Consider the following 19,289-nt stretch of genomic DNA (forward strand, 5'->3'; position numbering starts at 1 on the left):
TAATTTAATATCTGCCGGGAATTTTCTTTGCGGGTTCTGTCGCTGCTATCATATCCTGTAAGCTATTATTTGACCACACTAGTATTTTGCATACTGAGCTGTTCCAGAGACTGATATTTTTTTTGTATGACAATACTATATGTGATGCTGTTCCTCTACCTCTTGTTGTTTTTTAATATATTTTTAGAGCACTTGTACATTTTTTGATGTACTAGTAATGATTATATATATATGTCATTATAAAATAATTTGTTAAAAAAATTTTTTTAACTGTTTCCGTGTGTTTAACTGGAAGTGTCCATAGATGTTACATCACCCCACGGAGCTGTAAAGTGATGCTGCTGTTTGTACAGCTGGACCCTATAGCAGGGCACGGTCTAGCACTGAAGTGCTCAGAATTCTGTATATTTTTTCTTACTTTCCCCTGTCAAATAGCAGAAGAGACGTAACCGTGTGCAGTGTTTGCATTAATTGCTAGTTTGACACATTTGTCGAGCAGATCTGGAAGTTTGCTATAAATGTACAAGTCATGTCTGAGTCTATGGAATAATAGTCAGGCCTTGTAATAGCGCATTCATGAGCCCTTTGGCTATATATTTAATAGGAGGTTTGAAGTGCTCTGTGGTCTAGTCCAGGTATGAATTCATCTTTGTGGACTGGAGCGGTTCCATCTATCACACTTTTCTCTTTGCATACATTAAGGACCAGTGTTACAGATGTACGTTGTGAGGGGAAACACACTCTCTTATTTAGCCAAGACCATTTCTGAAATTCGGTATCCAGATCATGCACTGACTGTTCCAGGTCAGAGATGCCAAGCAATTTGAAACCTCTGGATTGCAGACATAGTTGGGGTTACCTTTCGGAGCCTGCCTGCCAGTCCTGAAAACTCCTCTATATTTTCTTCTGAAAGATTGTTCTGTTCTTAATCCATGCATTTTTTTTGGATATATTGCATACATTTTCCCTATATTAACCACTAGGTGCCATGAATTGCAGTCTTGTTACTTTAAAAACTGCAGGTATTTTGTATGCCACTAGGGGGCAGTGTGGATATTTGGTGGGAGGCTTACTAATTTTTATTTTTTTTTACATTTTGTTTTTTCTGCCCTGAATATTGACAACTTATTCTAAGATCTATGTTCTTGATAGAATAAATCCCACAAATCTCTATATATCTATAAAAAAAGTAGAAGAATATTTAGAATTGAGAGTCCTCAGTGGTTGATACCTTTTAATGGCTAACTGAAAAGATGGTAACACATTGTAAGCTTTCAGTTTGTTACCATCTTGACAGTTAGCCATTAAAAGGTATCAACCACTGAGGACTCTCAATTCTAAATATTTTATCTACTGGCTAACACGGTACAAAGATATATATCTTTTCTGTGTAAGAATTGTTTCATCATATCTTTATTTGATTACCTATTTTTGAATTGCATCCACTGTTAAAGGTAAACGGTAAACAGGTTTTTCTACCCCATCTGAGAGCAACATGACAGTGGCAGAGACCCTGATTCCAACAATGTGTTACTGAGCTGTTTGCTGTCATTGTGAAAAAATCCTTGTTTTATCTGCTTCACATCTATCAGTTCTCTGAATGCTGAGCTCTGTGTAACCCCACCACTGATTGGCAGCTTTCTGCCTATGCACACTGTACATAGAAAGCTGGCAATCAGTAGTGGGGGCAGACTTATACAGAACCCCTAAAATTTGGAGGACTACCTAGCAGGAGGTTTACTAGTCCTCTGAGGGTGTGTGCACACGTTGCGGATTCTGCTGTGGATTTTTCCGGTCAGATTTTGCTAAATCCGCAGGTCAAATGATCCGCGTTTTACTTGCGGATTTAGTGCGGATTAGCCTGCATTTTTCCCCTGCGTTTTGACACCTGGTCATGGAGCAGGTGTCAAACCGCTGCGGATTCCGCACAAAGAAGTGACATGCTGCGGATTTCAAAATGCAGCAAATCCGCGCGGAAAAATCCGCAACGTGTGCACTGCGTTTTTCATTATCCATAGACTTAAAAGGTGCTGTACAATGCAGCAGAGACTGCTGCGGATCTGCAGGGCCAAATCCGCTGCGGATCCGCAGCAGAATCCGCAACGTGTGCACACACCCTCAAGATAATCTCCTGCTTTTCTCAAAACTACACTAAGCATTGAGTAAGTTGTACATTGCTGGAATCAAGATTTCTGCCATACATTATGCTGCTTTCAGATTAAGTCGCAAAAACTTGTTGACAGATTCCTATTAAATTGAAGCTATATTTACCTTGAAATTACAAGTACCGTAAATCACCTCAAATTTTTGTACAACTTGGGGAAAAAAACACTACATCAAAACGGTAAATTTCAGAGAGCTGCTGCAACGGAAAAAATAAAAATGAGACTTAGAAATTAACAAGAACCAACCATTTTTCATAGAGTTCTGAACCAGGTAACCAGTCAAGTAAAAAATACTATATACTTACAGATTAAACCCTATTGACCGCTATCTCTGCAGTATATCTGTACACAGTGAGCTGTCAAAGTGCCAGTGTGCGCTTACAGCAGCTGCTTTCAACATAGTGAGCGGGTGACTGTAGCCGCTCCATGCACACCATGGCTCCTGGGAGGAAATAAGTTAATTTCCTCCCAGTAACTGCACTTTCAGCAAGGTACACAAGCAACATTGTAATGCTATTTAGCTGCAGATTAACCCAGTATCTTCAGAGTCACTGCCTTTAATGCAGGCTCCGGCGCTGAACCCTCATGTTTCCCTCTAAGGCCAGAGTCATACTGGCGACAAAAACGGATGATTGCAATGCGATAAAAAATCGCATTGCAATTGTCCCAATGTTAATCTGTGGGCAGCTCCCATCATTCGATTTTTCCTCTGCCGGTTTCCTCAGGCCGAGACAATCGCAGCATGCTGCGATTGTCACCGACTATTGAATCGGACTCGCCAATGCAAGTCTATGGGGACGAGAAAAAACTGGATTACAAACTGACCACAAGTGTGACTTGCGATAAAATCGCACCCGGTGTCCTTTAACAAAAGCCGGCAATTCATTTTGCAATACAGTAAAATCGCACTGACAAGTTTAAAAAAGAAACGAAAGAATAGATATAGACACTATATATATATATATGCACATGTCATTGAGATAGATTTATATTGACATTTCATAGTGTTCAACAAGGCAGAATAGCCGCTAACTCTATTGCCGGCTTTTGTAAAATCGTTCTAAAACCCGACATGAAATGACACATGGTTTACATACAGTAAACCACATCATTTCATGTATTTTTTCATATGTCCCTGACTAATAATTAGATTAGAGTTTGTGTGTAAAATTTGGGACATGTAGGTGTTAAAGGGGTTAATTCATTGAAAAAAATTGCGTGGGCTCCTGTGGTAAATGTGCAATCAGTGAGGGAAAGCCAGTGAGTGAGAACATATTTTAATAGCCATGAGAGGGACCATTGTTTTTGCCCCCCCCCCCCCCGGCTTCAAAAATATGCCCCCAGACACCCCAGAAAAGGCGCATCTATAAGACGCGCCTTTTCTTTCACTTAGCCTCTCTATTCCCATTGCCCTGTAGCGGTGGCTAATGGGTTAATATGAATGGGTTAATGTCACCTTGCTATTGGAAGGTGACATTGAGCCGATTAATAATGGAGAGGTGTCAATAAGACACCGATCCATTATTAAACGGTTAAAAAATCACAGACCTTCATTAAAGATTCTTTTAAAGACAACTAGTTTTTTACAAGATTTATTCCTCTGCTAATCAAAAAAAAAACAACCAAAATTGGCACACAAAACCTAATCTAATTATTAGTCAGGGACATATAAAAAAAAATACATAAAATGAAATGGTTTACTGTATGTAAACAATGTGTCATTTCATGTCGGGTGTTAGAATGATTTTACAAAAGCCGGCAATTGATTTTGCGGCTATTCTGCTATGTAGAACTCTATGAAATATATATATATATGTATGTGTCTCAATGACATATATACTCACAGAATACATATATATATAATCTATTCTTTCTATTTTAACCTGTCATTGGGATCCATATGATGTCCATTTTGCAAGCCACCGACAAAATCTCACCAGACGGATGTCAAACGGATGCTTAGATGTGACAAAATTGCATCCTCGCATGAAAATAGGATGTCAGACTGATCACTGTTCATGAAACATTTGTGCGGTTGTGGTCCGTTAAAATCGTACCAATTTTTTTTTTTTTTTTTACGTTGTGTGTGACTCCAGCCTGGATTCAGAAAAGGGGGAATTGGTGACCGTATTAGTGAGTGAGGAAAGATACTTTGACATGACACATGAACATGTCTGCATAGAACTTAGGTGAACTTAGAGACCAATGGTTAAAGCAACACAGTGCAAAGAGAGACTCCTGGTGGGGTAACACATTCCCTTTCCTAAATCCAGCAAATTGGTTTAATGGCTTAGCAGGATGGATTTTTGGCATTTTGCAGACTTGTATGCAAATTTTGTTGTTTTGCTTATTGTTTTATGTAGCCGTAAAAGCGCTAATATATGTATTACTTAAGCTACTGAATAATGTATGTATGGGAAAAAAATCTAAGGCTGAACCTTCCGTAGTGTATCATAGACCCCAGGTGGCCATTGCTGATGGGGAAAGTGAGTGTCCACACTGAGGGTGGATGGGCGAAGCAGGTAGGAAGCCCCCTTATGGGTACTAGACCCATGAGACAGTAGCTCCTTTGTGGACATCAGCTGACCCTGTGGCAAAGGTTATACCATTTACAAAAGGGGGAAATTGATATAGAAGAGTTAATGGTTTGCTTTTATATCCCTTTAAATGCCTTTAAGACTTCAATTGCCTTTTGCCTTATTATTGCTAGAATTATTCTTATGTAGACTAGTAGTCTCTGTCTTCAAGGAAACTATACTTGTTATCATATTTGTTCTCAACAACGTGTTCTGGGTATATTGAAAACAAGGTACGTACGACCCTGAGGTGATGGTGGGGGCCAAATGAGCTCCATAGAGTCAAATATTGTTGTAAATGGTATAAAAAATGTCTTATATTTCATTACGTCAGATAAAGTGATTTGACCACGGCTTGTGTGTTAAAGTCTTTGTCTCCAAGCGTTTGCAACAGAAAGGGCGAAAAACCTCACAATTCGGACTCACTGGTGATCTGGACAGCTGACGCTTGGTCAGAACAAAAGCAGCTACGACACAGCTGTGGATGCATCCAAGATGCACCTGCAGCTGTCAACAAGTTAAAAGCCGCTATCAATCACTGACAGCGGTATTTAACATGTGCCGGCCGTAAATGCGTCAAAAGTCCTGCCCATCAGCGCCAGTCACATGATCGAGGAGTGCCAATGGCTTGTCATGATTGCTGAGGGTCTGCAGAAGCCCCCCATGCCTATCTTTGTGAATCTCCTGTGAACGCTATGTATAGCACAGGTGACCAGATGTTCGCTGCTTTAAGTCTCTTAAGGGGACTATTTAAAGTAAAAAGTGAAAAATGTCAAAAATATAAAAGAAAATAAACATGTTAAAATCATCCCTTTTTTGCTCCATTTAAAAATAAAAATTTAAAAAAAATACACATACTTGATGTCACTGAGTTTAGAAATGTCCAATCTATCAAAATATAAATTAAATTAATCGAATTGGTAAACTGCTTAACGAGGAAAAAATTAAAAACTCCACATTCACGTTATTTTGGTCGTCTCAACATTGGAATAGAATAAGGGGTGATCAAATTATCGTATTTACCCAAAATGGTATAATTAAAAAAATCAGCTCGGGGCACAAAAATAAGCCCTTGCTCAGCCGCAGATCATGAAAAATTAAAACGTTACAGGTCTTGGAATATGGTGACAAACGCCAAAACATTTTATCATATAAGTTTCAGAATTCGTTTCACAACGTAAATAAAAAAGGAAACTATACATGTTTGGTATCTGTGTATTTGTATTGTTATGGGGAATCATATCACCAGATCAGTTTTACCATATAGTGAACATGTATCAACAAATTGGTGAGATCCCTCACCCGATAAATATCATGAGGGGATATTCATAATACAACTTGTTACACCTACGCAGATAAACGAATAACCCCAAGTACAAAACCAAATGAATGGAATTATTAAAATATTTTATTGAATACTATTATAAAGACAAAAAGGATAAAACCAGCAAAATAGACATATATAATACCATAAACATTAGGCGTTACATGGTGGACATGGGGCAAATATAATTAGATAACATTCAATCCTCATGGAACAAAACATAAAGTGCAATATAGTGAACAGATACATCTGAATAAAAGTGCATAATATGTAAACAAGATATATATACCAGTATAAAGTGCCCAATGCCTCTCCAACGTACGTTTCGCCTGATGTGGCTTTCTCAAGGAGTGACAAACCAGGAAGGAAAAGGCTTCTACATAGGAGAGTGTTGTGAGTTCATTCTCTGGTTCACCAGTTGTGAGTTCCCCTTCTGGACTCCCTCTGGTGGTGACAGGAGGTGGTGCGGCTGGCTTGATCGGTGGAGATCTGCCACCTGAGAATGAGGATGACGATTGGATCTCAGGATTCTCAGATTGGATTTAAGACAGCCGACGCCCTATTCAGTTGCTGGTGATTCCTTCTGGCTTGTCAGCTCTTGGTCTTCAGCTCTGTTCCAGTCATCTAAAGCTAAGTTTTTCTGCTAATGTTCACACTTGATTTTGTTGGTCTAGTCAGTTTTTTGTGTGGTCTGCCAGCCCCGGCTGGGGGCTGAGCTGAATTTCCACTCTTATTTATCAGTATTTTGCCAATTGGCTTTTTGTCCCTTACTAGTTCGGTCTCTTTTTGCTCTGTCTCAGAATATTTCAGAGTGCTGATATAGTGGGAGAAGTCTAGTGACTTCAGGGTTAATTTTGCTATCAGAAGTGTTGGACATTATTTTTGTAGGGTTTTTTGCAGGTTGCAGTGTCTTCCCTTTCCTTTCTAGTTAGTTTGGGCCCCATCATTTGCTCAGCCTATTTTCATGCCTGTGTTTGTGCCTTCATCTTGTTTCACCGTCAATACATGTGTGGGGGCTATCTATTCCTTTGGGGTCTGCTCTGGGGCAGTTAGTTTTTCCTTTTCTTGCTTTAGGCTTATGTAGTCCTCTGGCCGTGACGAGGCGTCTAGGTTCATCGTAGGCACGCTCCACGGCTACTGCTAGCTGTGTGGTAAGATCAGGGATCTGCAATCTGCATAGTTACCAACCACTCTGGTTTTCTGTGGCTTAGCGTGTTTTGCTTTTTTCTCCTCGGTGACCCATTCATAACAGGAGAGTATAACGTGCTGTATGCACCCATTCATCCAAACACATCACTGTAGACTGAGGTTCTGCAGCAGCTGAAGTGTATTTTGAGGTATATATGTAGGTATACACACACATCTCTGCAGACTCTTCACCTCACAGTACTCGTATGTCAGGAGTAATGTGGGAACATGTGATGCTCTATCTCCACTGTGGATGTGATGTGGGGACATGTGAAGCTCTATCGCCACTGTGGAATTGATGTGGAGGTATGTGAAGCTCTATCGCCACTGTGGATGTAATGTGGAGTGCAGTAATTGTGCTGCTTTCCACAGACACAGGACACAAGAACGTCGTAAAAAATAAAACCAATTCTTTACCTGCTGTTGATTTGTTCACTCTGCCTTACAAAGATGGCAATAAGGCTCGGCTCACATTTATCCTGCGCTGAGCGCTTACACCAGGGTTTCCATGTAAATCTCTGAAATACGTGATTCAGACAGAACCCCCGGTGGAAGATTTCATAGAATCATAGAATCGTAGAGTTGGAAGGGACCTCCTGGGCCATCTGGTCCAACCCCCTGCTCAAAGCAGGATTCGCTAAATCATCCCAGTCAGATGTCTGTCCAGCCTCTGTTTGAAGACTTCCATTGAAGGAGAACTCACCACTTCTCGTGGCAGCCTGTTCCACTCATTGATCACTCTAACTGTCAAAAAGTTTTTTCTAATATCTAATCTGTGTCTACTCCCATTCAGTTTCATCCCATTGCTTCTAGTCTTTCCTTGTGCAAATGAGAATAAAGTTGATCCTTCTACAATGTGACAGCCCTTTAGATATTTGTAGACAGCTATTAAGTCTCCTCTCAGTCTTCTCTTTTGCAAACTAAACATTCCCAAATCCTGCAACCTTTCCTCATAAGACAGGGTTTGCAGACCGGTCACCATTCTGGTCGCTCTTTTCTGAACTTGCTCCAGTTTGTTGATGTCTTTTTTAAAATGTGGTGCCCAAAACTGGACACAATATTCCAGATGAGGTCTGACCAAAGAGGAGTAGAGGGAAATAATGACTTCACGTGATCTAGACTGTATGCTTCTGTTAATACATCCTAGAATTGCATTTGCCTTTTTTGCTGCTGCATCACACTGTTGACTCATATTCAGTCTGTGATCTATTAGTATACCCAAGTCTTTTTCACATGTGCTGTCACTTAGCCCTATTCCTCCCATTCTATATATGCTTTTTCCATTTTTATTGCCCAGATGTAGTACTTTGCATTTCTCCCTGTTAAAAACCATTCTGTTAGTTGCTGCCCACTTCTCCAGTTTATTTAAATCTTTTTGAATCCTCTCTCTCTCTTCTCTAGTATTAGCTATCCCTCCTAGCTTTGTGTCATCAGCAAATTTAATCAGTTTACCCTCAATTCCTTCATCTAAATCGTTGATAAAGATGTTGAACAATACAGGGCCCAGGACAGAGCCCTGTGGTACCCCACTTGAGACATTCTTCCAACTGGATGTGCAGCCATTTACGACCACTCTTTGGGTCCGATCACTAAGCCAGTTATGAATCCACCTAACAGTTGCCTTGTCCATTCCATACTTAATAATTTTTTCAATAAGGATTGTATGAGAGACTTTGTCAAATGCTTTGCTGAAGTCAAGATATACTATATCTACAGCATTTCCTTGATCCACCCAATCAGTGATACCGTCATAGAAGGAAATTAAGTTAGTCTGACATGACTTATTAGTTACAAACCCATGCTGACTCTGTTTAATCACTTCATTCTTATCCAGGTATTGACATACATGTTGTTTAATAATTTGTTCAAAGATCTTTCCTGGTATAGAAGTCAGACTCACCGGCCTATAGTTACCTGGGTCCACCTTCTTCCCCTTTTTGAAGATAGGAACAACATTTGCTCTTCTCCAGTCTTCTGGCACTTCTCCTGTTCTCCAAGAATTTTCAAAGATTATAGAGAGGGGTTCAAAAATTTCTTCTGCTATCTCCTTCAGTACTCTGGGGTGTAATTCATCTGGACCTGGAGACTTGAATTCATTTAGGCTAGCTAAGTGTTTCCTCACTATCTTTCTGTTTATAGATATCCTGGATTCTTCTATTCCCTTAATAGGACAGTGAATAACAGTTGATGTTACATTTCCTTTCTGAGAGAAAACAGATGCAAAATAGGAATTTAAAAGTTCAGCTTTCTCAACATCCTGTCTTACCATTTCATCATTTTCATCCTGTAAAAATCCTATAGCATCTTTGACTTTTCTTTTACTTTTGACATATCCCCAAAATCCTTTATTATTGCATTTGACATCTCTTGCAAGCCTCAATTCATTTTCAGCTTTAGCTAATCTGATTTGTGCCCTGCAGGTTCTGCAGACAGCATTATATTCTTCTTTAGATATGCCTCCCTCTTTCCATTTTATAAACATTTTTTTCTTCCTTTTTAGCATGTGCTTAAGTTCTGTGTTCATCCATCCTGGTTTCCTTAACTGCTTCCTATTCTTCCCTCTTTTCGGAATTGTTAACAACTGTGCTTTGAGAATTTCATTTTTCAAGATTTCCCATCCTTCCTGGACATTTTTGTCTTTAAGGATATCCAGCCATTGGATCCCTCCAATTCTCTTTCTGAATCCCTTAAAATCTGCCTTTCTGAAATCTAACCTTGACGTCTGAGTCTTCACAGGTCTTCCGCCTCTAGTTATCCAAAATTCTAAAATAGCATGGTCGCTACCTCCTAGGGTCCCAGCCACTTTTACCTCCTCAACCATTTCCTCCCTGTTTATAAGGATTAGATCCAAGGTAGCAGTTCCCCTTGTTTTCTCCCTTACCTTTTGGAAGATAAAGTTGTCAGCAAGAGAGGATAAGAATTTCCTTGACCTGTTAGTTTTGCCTGAGAGAGATTCCCAACAAATGTCTGGATAGTTGAAATCTCCCATGACAACTATGTCATATCTTTTGGAGAACTTGGCCATTTGATGCATAAAGAGTTCATCCATTTCCTATAATTAGGTAGATTGAGACACTTTGGATGTTGTGTAGCCTTTGATCCGGCGGTGTCCATCTTTCTAGGCGTGCATAAATGTGTCGTCGGGCACAGTTTTGTGCGCCTCTGAAAAGGACATCGCTAAATAGAGGCCAGACCGAGTCCTAAGTAGCTCTGCTGCCTCATAGTGAATGGATTTCTCAAAGGTTTCATCTGAATCACATAATTCAGAGATTTAGATGGAAACCTCAATATAAGTGCTCAGCATAGAGTGCAGGATAAACGTGATCCAAAATGTTATGCCTAATGTTCCTGATAAAAGCTTCAACTCAATCCACAAAAAAGGCAAGTCCGCACTCAGGTCTGTCCTCTGGTAACGGAAATATAGGGGGCTTCAACGTTACTGGTAGTACAAAAGCCCTGGAAAAGCTAAATGGCTCCTCGCCCGCCAAAAGAAATTCAGCAAATTCAGAACTCCCAAATCCAAATGCCCCCTCTCTTCTGAGCCCCACAGTGTACCTAAACTACATTTAGTGTCCACATGTTTGGCCTTGGAGCACACTTAGTTTACTGGGTGCATGTCTCCAGAAGCACTAGCTGGAGATAATGTACATGCACTACAATAACAGATTTTCAATATTCACTCAGCAACATCCACTGCTGCTTGTGTTTCTGGAAAACAGCCATGGAGTCAAATAATCACTAGACCTGTAGATAAATTCTCAGAGGTATAATTCCCAAAATGGGGTAACTTGGGGGATTCTGCTCTTCTAGCACTTAGGAACTCTGTATAAGGAGTCTGTAAATTATTTTAGGAAGATAAAATAGCCTTCCTTCCCTCTCGAGATTCAGCATGTGGCTAAGCTGTGCTGTACAACCACATATGGGGTATTTCCATGTTCAGCAGAAATTGTGAGACAAATTTTGATGCTATTTTTACCCATTTTCCCATATGAAAATGTAAAATCATGGATTAAAACAAAATTTGGGGGGTAAAAAAGTAATAATTTTTTCATCACTGCCCAATGCTGTTCTGGCACTTAAGGGACTCTCCCAGGAAGTCATGGTACTTACAAACCATAACAGTAAAATCTGCACTAAATTATGGCTCTCCTTCCCTTCTGAGTTTTACACTGTGCCTCAAAAGTAGTTGCTGATTACATGTAGGGTATTGGTGCACTCAGGAGAAATTGCACAACAAACTGAGAGTTCTATTTTTTCCTACTAGCCTTTATAAAATGGAAACATTTTGGGCTAAAACAGCATTTTAGCTGTAAAAATGTAATTATTCTTTACCGCCCAATGGTATAAATTTCTGTCAGGCATATGTGGTGTCAGCTTGCTCGCTGTACCACTAGATTAATTCATTGAGAGGTGTAGTTTGTAAAAAGATGTCACTTATGTGGGGTTTCTGCTGTTTTGATACCTTAGGGGCTTTGCCAGTGTGACATGGCACACTCAAACCACTCCAGCAATATCTGAACTCCAACATGGTGCTTCGTCCGTTCTGAGCTTTTCACTGTGCCTCAAAAGTAGTTTTGGAACACATATGGGGTATCCGAGAATTCAGTAGAAATTGTGCATCAAATTGTATGGTCCACTTTGCTCCTGTTACTCTTGTGAAAATTAAATATTTGGGACTTTTTTGCTGGAAAATGTATTTTCCCCAGGACGACCCTCATAAATACATGACAGGAGGTAGTCGATAGAGTTATGGGGGTAATCTAAAGGCCACCTGGACAAGGTAAGACCCTTTAAAGGGGTACTCACAGAATGAGAGTTGTGCACAGTCTGAACCATGGAGGTTAATCCTCCGCTCAGAAGCACAAGCCGAGCAGTCCTTTGCCAGTGTAAGTAACCCCATAGCGCTTGCTTTACCACATGTTACTGGTCACTCAGTAAGAATAGAAAATGTTCAGTCTTTTGTATTAGGATAAAGGGACTCCCTTAAGTCCGGCTCCTCTTCCCGAAAAAGAATGAGGAGGTGTCAGACATGCAACACCAAGTTAGCGTATTCACACACAAAGAAGTTATGTGCGGAGTGTGTTGCAAAGTTCCTGAAAGAAGAACAGGCATCCTTCTTAACGGATATGCGGGCCATAATTAGGGAAGAAGTCCAGAGCACCGTTGCCAGTCTTGTGCCACCGCAGCCGGATCCAAGCAACTCCTGTCACAAGAGAACCAGATGGGAGATGGAGGAATCCTTGGATGAAGCATACCCATACTTGTACTACTCAGAGGAAAATTTTCCCAGAGACCATCAGAGGAGAGGAAGAAGTATTTTTTCTCATCCGAAAATATGGACGACCTATTGAAGGTGATTAGAAAATTGAAGAAATGAGGTCCCTCACACAATTCAGGATGAGAAGTTTGGGGGACAGAACGCAAAGGAATAGAGTGTTCCCGGTCAACCAGCACATTAGAGCTATGATCCTGGAAGAATGGGAAGATACAGAAAACTACCTTGTCATCCATCGGGACTTTAAAACCCGTCTCCCCTTTTGACCTTTTGGAGATCAAGGAATGGGAGGAAATCCCCAAAGTGGACATTCCTATTGCCAGAGTGGCAAAGAAGACCGCTATACAATTTGAGGACTTCCTGCTTGTGGGATGCAATGGATAGTAAAGCAGAAGAACTGTTGAAGAGTTGGGAGTCTTTCGCGGTTATTAAGACCAATAATAGCGGCCACCTTGGTAGCTAAGTCCATGTGTGTCTGGATTGACGAGCTGTTCACCCAGACAAAATCTAACACCCCTAGACAGGTTACATCAGAGTCCCTCTCTATGTTAAAGATAGCTACGCAGTTTATGGCGGATGCTACAGCGGAATCTGTAAGGTTTTCAGCTAGAAGTAACATGCTCTCTAACTTGGAACAGCAGGCCATCTGGATTAAAGTATGGTCGGTGACAGCCAGTCTACAAGGAAGCTCTGTTCATCCCTTTCTCAGGTACACATGTCTTTGGTCCAGTACTAGATAACATTTTAGAGAGGGCCACTGATGACAACAAGGGGTTCCCAGAGGAAAAGGCCAGGAGATGCCGTTCCTTTTGTAGACCCGTCAGTCCCCTAGGCAGGACTATAAAAGGAGGGAAAAATCGGGCAGGTGGAGTTACCCGAAGGGAGGTAAGGGTAGATCCACCTAGTTCTCCTCCAGCTCATATAGATGGTCTTGACACCAGGAAGGTAGGGAGAGACTGCAGTTTTTACTGGAAGAATGGGGAATCATAACGGACAAACAGTGGATCCTGCGGACCATAGGGGAAGGTTACAGGAGAGACTTCCATCTCTCATCCCAACGGGTTTGCACCACCAAACCCCAGTCCCTCTCCATGCAAAACAGGCTCTGGACAGATGTCAGGAACTCCTTAGAGTTGCAAGCAGTCGAGCCGATACCTGTTTAAGGCTGGTTTCACATTTGCGTTAAAACAACGCTGCACCCTGCATCGTTAAGCCCCGCCCCGAGCCGGCTCCCTGCCCGCCCCATCCGGGATCACCGCCTACTTTCGCATTTGCACGCATGCGATCGGCGCACCCTATCTTTAGCATAGGGTGCGCAGATCATGCGCTGCCAGTGTGAAAGTAGCGTGCTGCGCACTTTTGACGGTGCGCGCCGAAATCCAGCATGTTGCATTTCGGCGCGCACGGCGCACCGTCAAAAGTGCGCAGCACGCTACTTTCACACTGGCAGCGCATGATCTGCGCACCCTATGCTAAAGATAGGGTGCGCCGATCGCATGCGTGCAAATGCGAAAGTAGGCGGTGATCCCGGATGGGGCGGGCAGGGAGCCGGCTCGGGGCGGGGCTTAACGACGCAGGGCGCAGCGTTGTTTTAACGCATATGTGAAACCAGCCTTACAGATTGGTCAGGGCCACTACTCTTCCCTGCTGCATAAAAAAGCCTTTGGGCAAATATTGGACCATCATAAATCTAAAGCCCCTGAATCAGTGGGTCAGGCACAAAAGATTCAAAATGGAGACCATAAAATCAAGCATCCAGCTAATAGGGAGTGTTGTCTCCTCACTAAATGAAGTAGACTTCATGTAGCTATACATGCAGCTATACCGGGGTCCAATAAGGAGACTGTAGGTTGAATCTGTGCTTTATTTAACGTGGTGGTATATTGATGCGTGGTGAAACTAAAATACAAACATATACATACACTGAGTCAAAGCAGGGTACGTCAGGGCTACATATCATACATAACACATTAAAAATCAATATCTGCACTACTAGCTGAGGAGGGGAAACTAACTGAGCAGGCTGATCTGAGACAGGAATTAGACACTGGAAGCATGTTTGCTTACCAGCGATGCGGTCACAAGGGGAGAAGAGAAATGAGATGCTTCCAGAATGCAGGCTGAGAGAAAATGGAGAACTGGAGGGAAAATGGGGGCTGGACTAACCATGATCATCTTGCAAACTTACCAGGGTGCCTTGCAACTCTCCCAGAATACATTGTGATTGAAGGGAAAAAATACGAGCATCGAAAGTGAAAGTAAAATAGAATAACACTGCGGTTATGACTCGACTCTGGCCACTAGATTGAGCCAGAAACAATGAAACCAATAGAATCTATAGAAGACTGAACATCCTATATATTCTCAATGCATCATTGGAAATATTATCAAATAGACAGTCAAAGGTTGTGAATTAGATGTCGGAGACAAAACACTCCCCATCTGGCATCAAACGGATGTCACTATTCTTATTCTCCTAAGACAACAATAGGACCAGCTCAGTTACTGGTCTGCAGAATGTCTTAAGTTCATTCCCTTTGGCCATCCTCAGTTCGACTTTGCGGACATTGCCATCTTTACTCAGGAATGTTGCAGTCACTAGTCCAAGTGGCCACTGGTTCCGATGGGCCTGAAAGTCTTTCACAAGGACGAGGTCACCAATCCTCAGGTTAGGCCTGGTGGATTGCCACTGCGTCCGTGGCTGCAGGGTAGACAAATACTGTTTGCGCCACCTGTCCCAGAATGTATTGGCAAGACTTTGTACCTGTCTCCATTGGTGCTTGTAGAGGTCCTTAGCATTGAATCCTCCTGTAGGGGCACTGGATAGTCCTGTTTTCTGAGTAAGGAGAGTAGCTGGAGTCATTGTATGAAGTGTAGACATCTGAGGGTGGATTTCAGCACCTGAGTCCTCTCTCACTAGTTCAAAGGTGTCTGGAAAACGTTCCTCAGTGTACAGTAATTTTGGTCCTGAGAGCCATGTTGTGCTTCCTAGTCGACTTGCGTCAACTGCTGTAGTTGCGTGATCTGCAGGATTTTGATCTGTGGGAATGTAATGCCACTCTTTTGGATGAACTGATCTCCAAATTTGTAGCACTCTGTTAACATAAACGTACAATCGTCTATTTTCATTGTGGATGTATCCAAGGACTACTTTGCTGTCTGAGTAGAACTTGGCTTGTCAGGTCGATATCCATCTCAGATGCAATGAACTCTGCTAATTCGATGGCTAGGACTGCAGCACAAAGCTCTAACCTTGGTATAGTGTGCTCTGGTTGTGGCGCAAGTTTGGCCTTCCCCATAACGAATCCAATGTGGCTCTGACATTTGGAGTCCACAGTTTTGAGGTAGGCAACAGCAGCGATTGCTTTGACAGAAGCATCTGCAAATACATAGTCTTTTGGCTTTGTATTTCTGTAGACGGCACAGGGGTGTATGGTCTTGGAACATTCAGATTGGAGAGGGCTGCTAAAGAGATTTTCCATACTTCCCACTGGATTTTCTTATCAGGTGGCAGAGGTGCATCCCAGTCAGATGTTTCCTTAGTTAAGTCTCTTAGTATGGCTTTGCCTTGTATAGTAACTGGAGCTGCGAAACCCAAAGGCTGTGGATGGTAGACAGGACACCTCTGCGTGTGAAAGGCTTTTCTTCCAGACTGACCTGAAAGGTGAAAGTGTCTGACTTTAGATTCCAGAGAAGCCCGAGGCTGCGTTGCATTGATGTGGGGCCTGACCCCAGGTCCAGGTCTCTGAGACTGTTACACAAGTCTTGAGAAGGCAATGCTTTCATGAGTTCTTGGCTGTTTGAGGCTATTTTGTGAAGCCTGGGGTTAGAGCAAGCAAGCGTCTCTTGGGCTCTCATGAGAAGACTGATGGCAGTCTCATTTGAAGGCATGGCTTTCAGACAGTCATCAACATGTCTTTTTATATGAATTGTCTGACATCTGATCCGTATTCTGTTTCTCCTTCTTGAGCCAATCTTTTGAGTCCATAAATGGCAACTGCAGGAGAAGGACTATTGCCAAAGATGTGCACTCTCATGCGGTACTCTGTGACCTCTTTAGTAGATCATTGTCTCTGTACCGGAAGAATATTAGGAAGTTCCTGTCTCTCTCTCCGAAGGAAACAATGGAACATTTGCTGGATGTCAGCGATGAAAGCAATGAAATCCTTACGGACGCGCATAAGTACTCCCAGCAGTTTGTTATTGAGGTCTGGTCCTGTCAGTAGAACATCATTCAGGGAGACATCATCAAACTTAGCACTGGAGTCAAACACCACTCTAATCTGGCCTTGTTTCTTAGGGTGGTATGCTCCAAACATGGGTAGGAACCAGCATTCTTCAGAGTCCTTGAGAGTGGGAGCTAGTTCTGCATGGCAGTTCTCAAATATCTTTGACATGAAGGAAAAAAGTGATCTTTCATCTCTGGTTTCTTCTGCAGATTGTTTGAGAGGAGAAACATTTTAGTGCCTGATTTCTGTTATTTGGTAGACATGGTCTGTGGGTTCTGAAGGAGAGAGGTGCGACCCAGCTGTTGGTCAGTCCCTTGTCCATTACCTCTAAGAACAACTTGTCATCTACCGACATTGCTACTTGGTTGTCTTTCTTAGTTCTCTAGAAGACTGTGCACCCCAACTGATCCTCATAGCTTCCTGTCACCATACTGCTGTCATGAGTAAAGTCTATTAAATGATTGGTTAGTTGGATGCTGTGTGGTAGTTCCTTGACATGGAACTCGTTGCTGCAAGGTTGAAACAGAGATGGGCGTCCTTTCTCCAATGTATTTGTTAGCATATTTGTCACAGAAGATGGGGCGTACATATGTCCCAAGCATACATTTCCTATTATGACCCATCCTAGGTCTAGCCTTTGGGCATAGGGAGCATTGTGGAGTCCATTGATATGACTTCTCACTTTATGAACCTGTAGGATATCTCTTCCCAACAGCAGTATTATCTGTGCCTGATGGTCGAGTTCCGGTATAAGGTGTGCTATGCGTTTTAAGTGAGCATGATGGATTGCCACATCTGGCATAGGGATTTCAGATCTGTTGTCTAGGATCTGATTACACTCGATTGTAGGTAGTGGTAGGCAGAATTGTCTGTCTAAGAACTAAATTTGGTAGTCAGTGGCTTTCCTGCCCGCTGTTGTCACAGTACCTGCACATGTCTTTAATGAGTAAGGAGTGCTTGGTCCTTTGATGTTGAATAGGTCAAAGAATGTTGATCTAGCCAGGGATCGATTACTTTGATCATCCAAGATAGCATACAGTCTTACAGCTTTGTCTCAATGGCCCTTTGGGTACACTGACGAGGCATACTTTAGAACAAGACCTACTGTCTATTGTCCCTTTACAGACTTCAGCACATTGTGAAGTGATCTCTGGCGTAGCTGCATCAGTGCTCCTTTCCTCCCCGCAATGCTCACTGTCAGCTGGCGTGTTTTGTGCACTCCATGGAGCTGGGCCAGGGTGTAGGGCAGTGTTATGATCTGTGGTGCCACATTCTGTGCATTTTACACTAACCTTACAATCCTTGGCGAGATGAGTGTTAGATGAGCAGCACTTGTAGCAGATACCGTTCTCTTTCAGGAAGCATCTGCGATCTGGCATAGATTTTGCCCTGAAGGCTCTGCATTTCAGGAGAGGATGAGGCTTCTGATGGAGCAGGTACTGCTTGTCAGGGTCCTGTACCTTTGTCTCTGAGAGCGGCCAGCAGACCTGTAATTGGAACTTGAAGAAGAAACATAAGTCTTGTGCACTGCCATGGATGTTATGCGTGGGTTTGCAGCTGGTGGCGGTGCGGCATATGACATTGCAAAGTCAAAGCTGGGATCATTTCTGATTTCTGCTTGTATGTGTATAAAGTCTACAAAAACGGAGAAGGGAGGGAATGGAACAATGTGTTTATATTTGTACGTGGAACCACGTGTGAGCCACCTCTCCTGTAGATTGTAGGACAACTTTTGGACTATAGGGTTAACACCTTTGGCTGTGTCAAGGTATCCAAGTCCTTGTGGGTCACCTTCACATTTGGCAACTAGGACCTCCTTTAACAGGTCACCTAGCTCTCTAAGATTTGGGAGACCTTTGTTAGATATTTTAGGAAAGTCATCGATTCTTTTGAACAAGGCTCTCTCTATTACCTCTGCTGAGCCGTAACAATCATCCAGCCTCTTCCAGATCTCTTTGAGGCCAATTTGAGGGTGATTCATATTAATGTCTCTGAGCCTTACTGCGTGTTTGACTTTTGATTTGATTTTTACAGGATGAAAATGATGAAATGGTAAGACAGGATGTTGAGAAGGCTGAACTTTTAAATTCCTATTTTGCATCTGTTTTCTCTCAGAAAGGAAATGTAACATCAACTGTTATTCACTGTCCTATTAAGGGAATAGAAGAATCCAGGATATCTATAAACAGAAAGATAGTGAGGAAACACTTGGCTAACCTAAATGAATTCAAGTCTCCAGGTCCAGATGAATTACACCCCAGAGTACTGAAGGAGATAGCAGAAGAAATTTTTGAACCCTTCTCCATAATCTTTGAAAATTATTGGAGAACAGGAGAAGTGCCAGAAGACTGGAGAAGAGCAAATGTTGTCCCTATCTTCAAAAAGGGGAAGAAGGTGGACCCAGGCAACTATAGGCCGGTGAGTCTGACTTCTATACCAGGAAAGATCTTTGAACAAATTATTAAACAACATGTATGTCAATACCTGGATAAGAATGAAGTGATCAAACAGAGTCAGCATGGGTTTGTAACT

Source organism: Dendrobates tinctorius, unplaced genomic scaffold, assembly GCF_039654945.1.
Source record: "Dendrobates tinctorius isolate UK_male_01 unplaced genomic scaffold, ASM3965494v1 ptg000022l, whole genome shotgun sequence".
Classification (NCBI taxonomy): Eukaryota; Metazoa; Chordata; class Amphibia; order Anura; family Dendrobatidae; genus Dendrobates; species Dendrobates tinctorius.